Below are 12948 nucleotides of genomic sequence, written 5' to 3' on the forward strand. Positions count from 1 at the left end.
AGCAATAGTGAACGAAAAATGCCTTTGGGTACACCATCTGTTTATCCATTCCATATTATACCTTTTCATCACAATTACCTAAAGTGGTATATTTGTATTTCTGTAATATATGGAATTCATTAAATAGTTTTGCAATGAAATTATCACACTGTGGCTGGGACATCTGCACCCTGTCATATATCATTCTATTCATTTCTAGTTAATTTAATCCTAATATCTGCCTACATGACAAGACAGATGTTCAGCTATATTGTATCTTCCATAGTTTTCTGCCTTGAAGAAACTTGAAGTCACTGAAAGAAATGACATCTTTCAAACAGACATCTTATGGGTTTGGGAAGTATGCGTGTGCAGATGTGTGTGTATGTATGTGTTTGTGTTTATATGCCATATTCCTTTTATAAGAAGTGTGTTTTACAAAACAAAAATGTTTTACAGCATCTTTTAAATATAAACATATTTTCATTTCAGACATATGGGTGTCTTTTCAAAATGTGCTTTACTAATACTTTGGCATATTTATTCACTAGTATTCAGAAACATAATGTATTTCTGTTGAATTAACTTCTAAATCTCTTGCCTTGAGTGGGACAGATCTTTTCCATCATTGCTAATTAGAAGTCATGGGCCAGTCTTTCTCTTGACCTTCTGAGCCTTGGCCCTTAAACATCAAATGGTAATTATTCTTTATGGCTAATAGGACTGCACTTCATGTCAGCCATGAATGTGCCAACCAGAAGCACATTACATTCTCTGTGTTTTAAATCTGTTTGATATGAATTGGTATGAATTTATACCATTGGTCAGTTTTAGGAGGCAAAGAAACTCTAGGAGGCAAAGTACATCTGTGTGCTTTGTGATCTTAGAGGTCTTTTCCAACCCAAATGATTCTATGTTTCTATGTGGCTAAAGTACTGACCACATTGTCTTGCAAAAGCACTTGCTTTTCACCACTCTTGGCACAGTCCTCTTCAAGTAGAGTTTTTAAGACTGCCAAAGAGCTTTGTTGTGCTTTGCATGTACAGCACCGACTTGTAGACTAGATTTACAGAAGGACTTAGGTGAATGTTGGTATCTACTTACTCATCGACTCCCCATTCACAACTCCTGACCCCAGTTTTAACATGGGCACAGGAAATTCTTCCAGGCAAGAAACAAAGTAAATTCTTTCCTGCAAAACACATACAAATCTGTTAAAATTAAACCACTGTTACTGTAAAATAGTGCTGTCATTGTGGAAGTGCACAAGTGACATTTTCAGCATTTAGTAGATGACCCAGTAGAACTCAAAGCCATGACACTGCTCAGTACAACATAGTACAACATTCAACATAGCTGGGCACTAGCTGCCCAGTGAAAGAGTAGGACTGGAACATCAAGTATGTCAGTGGGCAGAGTGTTCACCAAATCTCTGTGCTATCCCATTAAGGTGCTAGCTGGGTAAACACTGCAACTATTGATAATCTGGTGGTATTTTGCTATCCTGTGAACGATCCAGGCTAGTAGCAGTGGTTGGAGTCCCACAGGTTGGGTAGAGCAGTATAAGTGCACATTACATTCTTTGTGTTTTAAATCAGTTTGATATGAACTGGTATGAATTTATACCATTGATCGGTTACCATATAAATGCACTTTACAACTCAGACAAAACATCGAACACTCTCTACTTACAGGGTTACTTTCATGTTAACTATTTTCCAACACCTCTTAAGAATGTGTCTAAATTCTATTCCTGTAAACTTCCAGATAAGCCACAAGTAAATTATACCCAGCTGTTGTACTGGATAACAGCAACAGATTCCATAATGGACACCCAGAGAAAAACAAACATAACTTGTTTTAGTGTATTCATTATCTAAAAATGGCAACAGCTTTTCAAGTTGTTTGGGTGATGATGTCGATCGTGAAAGTTCATACAGCTTGTGGGCACCTCTGGCATTAAGAGGATTTGAGGATAAAGTTCTGAAATTGCTAACCCCATGAATGGCCTTCTTTAGTGTTTTCACTGTTTAGGGCTATGTTATTCCTGTTTAAAAAAAGGTTTTAAAAAAAAATCCTTTTGTGTTGTAGCTAATTTGAACTAGGAGTAGGCTGAACAGGGATATCAGACCAGTGACTGGCTAACATTTGTTACCATCCATTTGTATTTTCAATTAGAATGTCTACTTCTTCTATATGCTCTAAAAATCAGTAGGAGCTACTGTTCATCTTGAATCTACCAGCTTCAAAAAAATCAGAATTCACTGCTTCCTATGTATTTTGGTGGTAATGTTAACATCATTTTCAACGCTTCATAAATATATATATGTATGTAAGCTGATAAGGTGTTTCAAACCAGTAACAATGCAAGGAAAACCAGTACCTCCTTTGGACTGCTCATTAATTATTTTTAGTTTGTCTGCAAATAATACAGGATATGACATTTGCCAGCAGTTAGTAGTTGTGTCTGTTTATTTCCACATGCTTAGAAAAAGAAATTACTGTGGTATATTCTAGAAAGAACGTGGTGTTCTGACTCTGTCATTAGATCTTCAGCTTTTCAGTAGCAACCACTGCAAGTTAGGTGGCAACAACACAGCTTCAGTAACCACCTTAGTGAAGCATCGCTGTAACCAAAACTCTCAACAGTCCCCAATGACAAGTTTAAAAAAAAAAAACAAAACTTTTTCCCAGTGAAGAAAGTGCAATGGGATGACTATCAAGAATTAAGCCAAATTCTAGCACAGAATAGCTGAGTATTTGTTGGTAGGATGGCTAAATCATCTGAGAGGTTTTAGATTTCTTATATGGACTGCATTAACGTTGGCAGTGGGCCTAACATCCTTGCAAGATATAAAAGAGTAGCATAAGCCCTGGGACCTTTTACAGGCTCTAGGATTATTTGTTTCATTAAATATGTTTAGATAGGATGTTTTTTAGGAAAAAAATAGAACAACTAAAGCTGGTAAAGGAATGAGAATTCTTGCCTAAGGCTGGCGCTTAAGATTCCCAGAATGGATCCTTGGGGACAGCTGATCTGTTTCAGGACAACATGTAACAAGGTTGTTTAATTAGAAACATATGTACTTGAATGAAAGTGAGATACAACTGAAGTGAACAAAGAATTTGTCAAATCAAGGTATCAGGTGGGAGATTAAATTACTAGGACAGTGAATTTACAAAAAGATTAGACGAAAATAGGTAACGCTGAAGAGCATGTAGAAAGACTGCAGAAAAATAAACATTTGATTTTTCTTTTTCAGATTGGATGGCTTAACTTACAGAGATGATCGTAAATACTGAATAGCAGTAACAATTTTTTCTTCCACTGCCTTAAGAACCTTTAAGCATTATACAAGATATAAGTGTTTTGAAAGGATGGTTTATTTATCTTGCTGTACTGTTTGTGTGGGTGATGGCTGTACTTGTCAGCTAAAATAAGACAAAACACAATTGTTATCACTGTCCAGCAGATTTGGGGTCTGGTTATTGAGCAGCTGTTGTTTTAAACACAGCCCAGGACACTTTATAAGATATGCTATAGAATTGTGCATTCAGTAATAGATGTCAGTTGTCTTTATTCAAATTACTTTTTAGTAATGATTCAGGCTTTTGAGTTCAGTGGTGTCTGTGGTGACAATATTTTGACAGTCAAATTTTTAAAAGTTGGTCAAACTTCTGAGTCACAATGACTTTATGATTCAATAGAAAGAACTTAGAGTTAAATAACCACATCTCTTTTTCTACTTTTGTCTTTTTTCTTGTGTTAGAAAGGGCTTGAATTACTTTGCAGTTGTGAGTTGTTGCTTCTTTTATTAAAGAGAAAGAAGGAAAGAAAAGATAATGTCTTCCAGAGTGGACACAAGGTTGTTTTTTTTTTTGTAAAAAAGTTTAAAATACTGTTGCGGTTTTTCTTTAGTATGTACTATTGCTTCGTGAATAAACTGTACACACATTGCCTGAAAAAGAAAACTAGAACTCAAACTTCCGAATTCAATTCCTAACCCTGAAATCAACCTATTGTGCAATCTGAGAAGAATTTTACAGTCATGTTCACATTGCCTCATGGTGGTGTCTAACATTGTTCAAGATCCTCAGAAGCAAGCTATCGAGGCACAAATTTGCAAAGTTATTTAGAAGCCTACTGCATCAGACAAACACCCAGAATCACAAGACCACCTTCCTCCCATGTGCAAATTAGTATGTTTTTGATTGTTTTTATTGGTTGGGTATCAATAAAAAGTGCTGGGTATTCTAATACCTAGCTCTTATTCATCTTATCAAAAGGAAAAGAGAGTGAGGAAGGTATCTTAGGCTTTAGTCTTGTCAGGCCTTACTTAAGTACATTTTAACAGCATATGTTTAGAAACTTCACAGGACAACTATCTGGTGTAGCTATGAACCTTAGTTGGCTGTAGGGTTAGCAGACAACTAAACAGAGATTTAAAAGAGTTTTGAAGCTGAAATTAGGTATGCAACTTTTTGAAACTAGCCCTAAAGGTCTTTACGGTCCATTCCAAAGAACATATCTTAAAAATTACATTATTTAATCAACACCTAGAAACTGGTAAGTCAAAAATGAGAAGGGTCAAACGTATACAGAGGAATTTTATGCTGTCTTAATCTGTGTTTTCATCAATATAACACATTAACAAGTTTGAGCTGCAAAAGTTAGAGATCACAGCAGGACAGTGCACACATTCAGCCTACTTAATCTCTTCTCTGAAGCACTGGCTAATTAAAAAAAATCCTTTAAAGCAAATTACAAGAGTAAATAATCATGGATTCATATAATCACACATTATAATTGTTTTATGTATGTCGCTGTACAAGTACATGCATAAAAGATATACAAATTTTAATTCCTTTAATTTTTCTTATGTTCACTACAAAATAATTACAGAAGTAAAAGCATGGAACAAATTTCCTACTAGAATGTGCACCATGAGTGCTTGTATATAATTTGATAGTGATTTTAAGTATCTCCCTCTTATTAAATCCTGATATGCAAGGGTCATTGGACCTAGTCAGGTACGTGTCTCATATAACTTTAATAATTCAACTGGCAATGAATGTCCAATCCTGTAAGAATCTAAATATTCTCCACAGTAAAATAATAAATAAATCCATAAGGGTTGCATCTACCATTGTGAGAAGCATTTGTTAGATAACTGATTTGGTTCCAATCACTTCCACAAAACACAAAACTTGAATCAGAGACAAAATTCAAGTGAGCTGGTGTTGATGGATGGCTTTGATACATAGTAAGTAAAACACATGGTTATATTTCTTTCCTTTCATAACTGACTACAGTTTTAATAGTAAGGGCCTACCTGGAGTGGCTTTGTCTGTTTAAAAATGCATGAAGCAAATAGCACAATGTAACCTCAGTGTCCACTGGGACTCCACAAAGCTATCATATTACAAATATATAAAAATGTAGACTCATGCCAGAAAACTTCTTTTGTGTATTGAGTTTATTCAAATCTGAAAAACTCAACACAAATCAATGGCTGAGGATGAACTCTAGAAAAATAACTTGTACAGACCAAAATTATACATTTTTGCACGTCACCTTTAAAACAGGAGAAAAGAGATAAAATCAATTCCACCAGATCTACAGCAAACCACTTAGCTGGCTGGACTATAAAAGTTACTAGAACAATCTTGCTTCCTCAACATACACAGTTTTTTGTTGTCAAAGCAACATGTCCTCACTTCTGCATAAAAGCTACAGAATATTAAGGACTAGACACTTGGATGTGTTTTGCTGGTGAAGAAGACTGATCCTGTGTAGACAGTCTTCATATGGAGCAGTCAGGCTCCCAGGAATGGTGCTGAGCATCTCTTCAGGTGTAATGTCTCCCTTTCTTGGTGGAACATCAATAAGCCAAAGAAGAATTTATATCGGCTATAGCCCAAACGTATTTTGATTTTTAAAAGCACCTTTCCACACTGAGACAAATTTTCCATTAGTCAGCCAAGATAAGGGAGGGAAAAAGAGGACCAAAATCATTTATTTTCTCTCCCTATGAGACTAAGAAGCTTGATAATTACTGACAATAATACAGTACATTCCTCACTGAGTTCCTCTAACACTCTCTCTCTCACAAGGTCTGAACTGACATCCCAACATGCAAGCTACGAAAGAGAGGAGGAAAACTTACCCCCATACCAGTGGCATTTTTTTCCAAAGAAGTGCATGATTGGAAAGCTCTTCTCAATGTACATGCCAGCAGCTCCAAGGAACACTGAGATAAAGGTAGGCCTCTATTATATTTTAATGGTATCATCTAGTTCAAAGGATGACATATATTACTCATTTGTACCCTGGGTGCTACTCAGTATCTCCCATGAAATTCTGCACACGGACTTTCTGAAATGTATGGCTCTACATGATTACAGTCAACTGGATTCAGTAAAGTCTCTCCAGTACTATTTTCTGAAGGAGACCAAGAATGCCAAAATTAGCTTAGGAGGAAATAGCTTGAGAAATGTGAAAAAAAGTAATGAAAAAGATGAAACTTCTTGCTTGTCATTGTTCCTGTTGAGTCCTGAAAAGCTAATAGTTATCCACACACTTTTCATAGCCGTAAGTTCAAGAGTCATAGGTATGTTTAAAATCCTAAAAAATAAGAAAGTTTATAAACAAGGCAGAAGAGGGGACTTTTCTCAGTTAAGCTTCTCGGATATGCATAGATTCACTGCAGCAGAGAACCTGTGGCCCTGAATACAGCAAGCATGTAAAAATCTACCCTGCAGTTACATGCCTAATTTTATGTGCACATCTAGTATCACTCAGTCACTCACACAGATGAAGTTACATGCTATACTTGATTTAGTATGGGTTGGTTCTTCAAGGGAGCTGTTGTACAGAAAGTTGCAGATGATTTAGAACACACTGAATGGACACTCTCTACTAATGTGTTGTGGAACAACTTAGCTTTTATTCTTTATTTTTAATAGTCCTGTCCAAAATAGTAAGATAACTCATGCTATTAATTGCTATTCTAGGTATTAAATATGTGCAGAACTGGAACCCTGATCATGATTCCTTGAAGGCTTTATTTACTATACCTCTGATTCACTTAGCTACTTTCACAATTTAAATGCTTCTGCTGACTGACTAGAAAATCTTTGGTCACTGAGTCACTGCGGGTCTCTGAGTCAGTGGGTAGCTCTAAAAAGTTCCCCCCAAAAGTTGATGTTTCCATCCTGGCAACATGCAGGGTTTTTTTTTTTTCCTGTTATTTTTTTCTTTTTATATTTAAGTCATTAGGGAGCTCTGAAGGCATCAATTTGTTGCTTCAATAGCACGAGGTAGTTGCTAAATTTATTTGGTTTATACTTCATGATTAAGGAAGACATTCTTTTTTCCTGCCCTTTGACGGAGCCGATGGTGTTATGGGCGACATGTCAGCAATAATTAAGAAATATCCTGGTACAAATCCCCAAAAATACATATTTTTTTTTAAATAATTCCCCAAGGAAAAAATTTTAAAATGATGCACTTGTTCTGAAAAATGCTTCAGGCCTTCTCTAAATAGATTATATTGCTGGGTTTTTTAAGAGTGCTTGACTTGAGGTGCACATTTTGCTTGTAACTCATAAAACCACAGCACAGTTAAGTGAGGGGAAAAGCAGGAATAATGTGCAGTGAGCTTCAATGCCTCACAAAGGATTTATCATTCAGGCAATAACCCAGCTTCTTCTTTTGTTAAGTTGTAATGCAATGAGCAAAAGAGTTTCTTTGGCCAAAAACAAAAATGTATTTTGTTGACTTCACTTTTTTTTTAAATAATTTTCTCCTGTAGGCTTTCCCCCCATTTGGACTCCATAAATTGAATTTCTTTGTCTCTTTAGAGGGTAGTTTTTCAGTATAACATAATTCAAAATGACTTTATACTGCACAAGGGCCTTAAGCCTTTTGGTGGGTGTGCTTTACACTTCAATTTTCCTATCAACTGCATAAAAAAAATCATATCACTTAGCAGGATATGAACTGCAGATGCAGTCCTTATAACAATAACCTGCTGATTTAAAGATGCTTCCATTTTTTGGCTGTAACAAATTTTGCCTAATTTCAAAAAACTGAACATCAGATATTAAAAACCTTGCTTCAAAAGGAAGCAACCTACCCTGTTCCATCTTCTGCTTACAAGCCAGTGAAAAGAAAAGGAGGAAGGGAAGGCAAATGAAGCACATATAAATTAAGGTGAAAACAGAAAAGATGAGAAGAGGGTAAAGGTTAGAAGAGAAAAATTTGGAAAAAGACAGTGATTCAGTAAACCTGTACATATGAATTGACTTTTTTTTTAATACATGCCAGCCATTGGTGCTGAACACTGATAATATTCCTAATGTATATATGGACTTTCTTTAGATACAAAGTTGTTTAAAACTCCTAACAGTCCTTAAGATGTTAGGCACCCTGTTTAAAAACTCAGACTCCAAGAAGTGTCCTTATTCATCACAGTAAACGTGACCTACTTTTCATACGGGCCAACCACCTTATTGAATAAATACTACATGTTCCTGAAGGTAAGTTCCAACACTGAACAGCTCACAGCAGTGCCCTACAGCCCAGTATACAGGGTAAGCAATGTGTGTCTGTAGATGTTCAGATGAAGATGGTAACATGCTGTACAGACTCCAAAGCTGTTTAGAAGCATCACTTTAACCTTACATCACGTTACAAGCTTAAATAATAAGTGTTTTAGTGATTAATCCCATTATTACATAAGAAACCTATGGCTTAAATTGGAATCAGATCTTGTATTTTCTATATATGAGGGCATCATTCACCAAACAATATTCCTTACCTTAAAGGGCTATAATTCATTAAATGTACTTCTATTCGTTTAATAAAAGCTCTGTGTTCTCTCTGCACATCACAGAATAAAATAATCCTAGTTATTTCAACAGTTGCTTTTGGCACGCTGGCAGAAAAACGGGCAAAGCAAAGGTCGAAAGAAACACATTCAAGAACAAAACTTGTCCTTCAGGCAGTGAAGGTCAGGGCACATAATGGAGTAGTCACACTGAGCCTCCTAAGGGAGATGCATTTGACACACCACATTTTGGTGCTATTTTCTGGTCCGTCATGGAGTTATACAAAGCACTGAGCATCGTTAAGAGCCTGCCTTTTGCCTAGCTTTCAAAAGGGAGATAAAAGAGGTAATCAGAAAGTTGATTGTACTTTTATTTTACATGTTATATCCTTCTGATTAATATTTGACTATCAACAAACATCAAGAGCTCAAACAGCTGAGCATATCCAGCATCCAGGAATCCTCTTTGTCCTCACTCCACCAAAATTAATTATATTTAAAAATATATTCTGCCCCCAAGTGATATTGTGTGCTATTGGAAGATAAATAAATATGAAGTCTGGAACAGTGCTATCACTGGGAAGTGACTGAAATATTAGAGACCATCACATACCAGTATCTTCATATAGATGTACAAACAAGTGAGTAGCATTTCAGTCCTCTTATTCTATTCCTTCCACATGCATAAAGCAAGAAAGATTAGACATAAAAGAAATTGCTCTTTAGAAAACAGCTGGTGGTTTAGTTATTTAGAGGCATGAGACTTCTATGGGATTTAAGTCCTTTTAAGTCACTGGTGCATGATTTTGCACAGGGTTAAGAGAAAGGAACATTTTCCTCCCAAAGACACGAAGACAGCAGTAGAGCCTAGTGGAGGCAACAGAATCCTTGACTGCGACATACCTTATTCTATTGACATCCATATCTGTAATCCATAAAGTCATCCATCTCCAATCCGTCTCTCAGATTACAAATCTTTCCTTGAAAGTTCAAAAAAGGGTAAACTACACAAAGGAGCATACTCACATCCAGCAGGATGAGAAAATCACATCTCAACTTCCTTACACCTCTACTGTGTATGCCCTACCTTTCTCATAATGATTTTTTTCTGGTTCCATTTTCAGGGACCCTCTTTATTTTGAACAAATACCTGTGAAGTTATGTCCATCATATTTTCTTGCACAGGTACAAATTTTCCCTTGCCCTGCAAAACTGTTCAGAAAGCCAAAGCAAAGCTACTTCAGCACTCTTCAGAAGAGCATGGGTTCAAGAATCTGTCTAAAGTGTTCTCTTCCTTTAATCTTCCCACTATCTTCATTCTCACTTCCAACCACTGCAGTTATGACTCAGTAAAACTCAAATTAAGCTAGTGTTTTAGAGAATTAGACTGGAATTTTAGCATGTGCTTAAAGTTGAACATAAGTATAAGCATTTCACTGCATAGTCATAACTTACAATTGATACTTAGAAATGGGAAACAATCAGAAATAGATGTCAAGTAATCAGAGACTCGTGTATCCTGCTGAAATGGGGTGCATGTTACGTGTCAGCAGTTTGCTGTAGCTCACATCAAGAGTGACCCCTTTCCTAGATTCAGTAACAAAGCCAGTGCAGGAAATACATTGATAGAAATCCTTTGGTCAAAGTAACTACTACAATTCCTTAAAAAACACTACCAGAAATATCTTACATCAAAATAAAACAAAACAAAATTGCTCTAATGATAAATCTCCTATAAAAAAGCACGTTTATAAAATTTAAAAAGCAACATTAAGATTCAAAAAGGATTATCATAAAATTACAGTGGTGATCTAAGCTTTGACCTGGAGTCTTAGATCTTATTTTTTTATTTTCTGAAGTCTAGGTTGGTTTTGTTTTTTTTCAGTTTATGAGGAAACAGAGACATGAAAATGGCATTTTTAGCCAGTAACTCATACATTTAGATTTCTGGGTTTAGGTTTTGGAAAAAATGCACCTAGTTGTTTTCTTATTACAATACTGCTGGTTTTTTTCACTGATCCATGTTTTTCTTGGAATGTGGTAATGTGGAACGTTTTAAATTATGGGGTTTACTTTTTTACTATCCAATATCTACTAAATAAGTCCATCATCTAATTCTAAAATGGTGAGGCAGCAAACATACACTTGTAGCCAGCAATACATATATTTTTACTCCAGAGAAATGCTCTTCTGTTCTAAATTTACTGCAGAAAGTTTCAGAGACAAAAGAAAGGCTCTTTGCCAAACCTAGCTTTGCTTCTTTTGTACTTTGGGTCTCTTCAAATATCCTAACAAAATACTGTAAACTGCTGAGAAGTTTCCATTAAGGCTATAATCAATAATAGCAGTTGCTAAGCTTCAGCTGACATAACATCGGAATCTTTTGCATACTATTGTTTAAAATGAAACAATGGAACAAATGAAGGCATTAGATTGGATGAAAATATTAATCAAAGTCATATTTTACACTCTGTAGTTTTTGAAATATGAGCCATGTATTATATTAAAAAGATACAGGATGTAATCCCTGCTACTGCAACCCACTGTGTATTTTGCCACCCACAACAATCACTATTGTCTGTTGCATACACATGCTGTTTGGAATATGTACTGATGGGTGCATTAAAAGTGTTGAGAGACCCTCAAGAGGTTTGGTTTTCTGGGTTGGTTTAGGTAAAAAATGTGAAGTTGGAATTATAATCTGACACTTATTTCATGCTCTGGAAGGTTACCCATATGATTCCTTCTCTTAAACTTAGAGCTGTTGGCCTTGTCACTGAGACACTGAGTGGGGTTCAGTTCCCAGGTCTGATACACACTTAATCTGCTGAGAGATTTTTAGTCCTAAAATTCAGGCTAATACCACAGTGTTTCACTCCCCTTTTGTCTTATTCTCTGCTTAGATTCTATCTGAGTAGGAACTGTCTCTTAGTATATATACAAACAGTGTACAGAATTATGAAATCCCAGTCTCAGCTGGATCACTAGATACCACTGGAAACATCATTAGTCATATCTAATTTTCTCTTCTCTTAAGAATGACAAAAACTTCCCCTTCATCTCTTTGTCCATTATTTTTTTCAACAATTTTGGAGTACACAGCTTGATGTTGTCTTCCCAGAATGAAAGAAAAGGAATTTTAACGTTCCAGTGTCTGCCTCCTTAGCAAGATATCTAAAACATCCATTTAGCCTAATGCAAACTGAAACACCAAAGTAAATCTCTTCCTAGGTTGTCTTTCCAAACCCACTCAGCATGACTCTCCCTGTCTAAAAAAAAAAAAAAACAACAAAAAAAAAAACAGTCCAGTACTTGGAATTACTATGGACATCTCAGAACCGCAAACTGAGATCGCTTTCAGCTTGATTTGAATGCTCTTTGATTGACATTGGTAGTGGTTTTGAAGAGGATTTACAAAGTAAGAACCAGAACTGTATCATTTTAGAAATCGTTCATTTGAAGAAACCTCCAAAATTACGTGATGTCTGTGAAGGTACAGACATTTCCCCCTTATTTTGTAAGCCACTAGTTCAAAGGATCTTCATTTCAATAAAGAAAAAGGAAATTGTTCTTCACCTAGCTTTTTAGAATATTGAACTGTATATTGTCTTGAAGACCACAGACTTGCACATCAAAGATTGTACTGAAGAACCATTGAAGCTGCCCCCTCCTGCTCATCATGTCTCCTGCTTCCTCAGGCGAGAGTTTCTAACATTTTACCCTGAAGACTCCCAGTAATTTCTATCTGTAGTGTGGGTTTTGAGCAGGTGAATGTGAAGAACAGGATAGTTCTCATCCAGGTGGCATGGCCTGATAAGCTTAGGAATTGGTGCTGATGCACTTTCAGGGTGATAAACAATGCCACTTTATGGGTAACTATTCTTCCATATATTTTCATCTAATAAGGATCAACACTTGTACGGTCCAGCTGTCAGGGTTGTGGGCAACACTTAATACTCACCTAGAGCTATGGTGTTTTGTTTTATAGCACAAGATAAGGGGGGGGGATCTTATGCCCTTCAAAATTCCATATAAAAATCTTCATAACAAGGTAAGTTGGCATGTAATAATTTCTCATTAGAAATTCTTATTCTCCAAGAACTTCGATGACAAACTAGTCACCTCTCCCCCCCTCCCC

The 12948-nt window shown here is 36.1% G+C and overlaps 1 protein-coding gene across 1 annotated transcript in view; it reads left to right on the forward strand.

Moving 5' to 3' along the window:
• The window catches only part of INSC (INSC spindle orientation adaptor protein), a 510527-nt gene that overhangs the window by 458156 nt on the left and 39423 nt on the right, over positions 1-12948 (forward strand). The window contains exon 32 of the mRNA XM_083840240.1: positions 6094-6241. The gene's annotated coding sequence lies outside the window, so the exon portion shown is untranslated. The remainder of the gene's footprint in view (positions 1-6093; positions 6242-12948) is intronic.

Source organism: Anser anser, assembly GCF_964211835.1.
Source record: "Anser anser genome assembly, chromosome: 5".
Taxonomy (NCBI): domain Eukaryota; kingdom Metazoa; phylum Chordata; class Aves; order Anseriformes; family Anatidae; genus Anser; species Anser anser.